The sequence below is a fragment of the Aplysia californica genome, unplaced genomic scaffold, assembly GCF_000002075.1.
Source record: "Aplysia californica isolate F4 #8 unplaced genomic scaffold, AplCal3.0 scaffold00355, whole genome shotgun sequence".
Taxonomy (NCBI): Eukaryota; Metazoa; Mollusca; class Gastropoda; order Aplysiida; family Aplysiidae; genus Aplysia; species Aplysia californica.
Window position 1 is genome coordinate 795,722 of NW_004797625.1, and position 1,389 is coordinate 797,110.

Below are 1,389 nucleotides of genomic sequence, written 5' to 3' on the forward strand. Positions count from 1 at the left end.
TGGGCATATCACCTCTCGCGACTGATGCCATGTTTGACGAGGTACAGTACTTGAGAAAGTTGCTCCCTTGTTAGTAGCATGTATTTCTTGAAGAGATTTCCATCAAGGCAAAGCTCTTTGACAAGGTTGTTGTAAGCATCATGCTGCGGTCTTAACTGCAAAAGACTATTCACCCAAAATCGATGCTTTCTCTTAGCGCCACATTTCTGCTTTCATAGGAACAGGAGTGCTAACAGCAAAATTCTCTCGTTTTCAAAGTAGAGAGTGCTTGTTTTGACTGAACCAGTGCCGTGATTTCAGTCAGAAATGGCGGATGTGAATTTCGGGTACATGGAAGAAGGGCTCTTTTTTCATCGCACTCGAATTTCGTACGCGAGGTTCGCATGTCCCTTAGCGCAAGTTCCGACTGTATACGTACAATTGAACCTGCTCTAATGCACACCTTCCCGAGACAACCCCCTTTACAAAAGAACACACCCGACCTTCCGTCTTTACATATCATAATGACAATAATGACATTGTCCGAGACGTACACATGTCTAAGAAAACCCATTTTCTCCTCCACAATGGGTGGCCGCTTGGGCAATTTCGACTGTCTTTCCTTCCCCTTGCTTTCCTATTCCCCCTCCCCCCCCCCCCCCCCTTTTTTTTGCCACCTCTTTTCCACAACAATATTTGCTCTCCGGGACATACTGGGACGACATCCAAATCGTGCACTGTTTGAACACGACTGAAAAGAGTGATTGCTTAAGTGTACAGGGCTTAAACTAAAGAAAAAAAAAGAGCCAAGTAATTTAACCAGAGCGCAAGGACCTCGCCAGGGTGTCTTCTCCGTCACAGATTTGGAAAACAGACAGAACGTACAACCAAAGATTCTCTACTACACGATACACGATCTTTGGTACACATGCACAACAGTCAGTAGTTCCGGCAACGGCGGCACTCAGCGCTGCTAGTGCTAGCATCAATTTTAAGTTTTAGTAAGTGTTTTGGGGCACTTGCAACAAAATAAGGTCATATAAGTGCCGGAGATTAGAGGTGTTACAAGAGAGTAACAAACGCAAAAAAGAAGGAGGCGAGATAAGGACGATAGATGTTTGAATGAAAGGAAAGAAGAAGCAAACCACACCAGGGCACCCGCCAACCACCCACCCACGCAACGGCGGCACTGAGCGCTGCTAGTGCTAGCATCAATGAGGCATGAAAGGGCGCTACAGGCGCAGGAGATGAAGGGATACCCTGCACGGAAATAAGATACGTTAAAATAAGATAGCTCTTTATTGTACAGATCCTAGCACATTGGTTTGGTTTGGTGTTTCACCGCGTAGGTGAACGCATACACACACGCACACGCACACACACACACACACTCTCTCTCTCTCTCTCTCT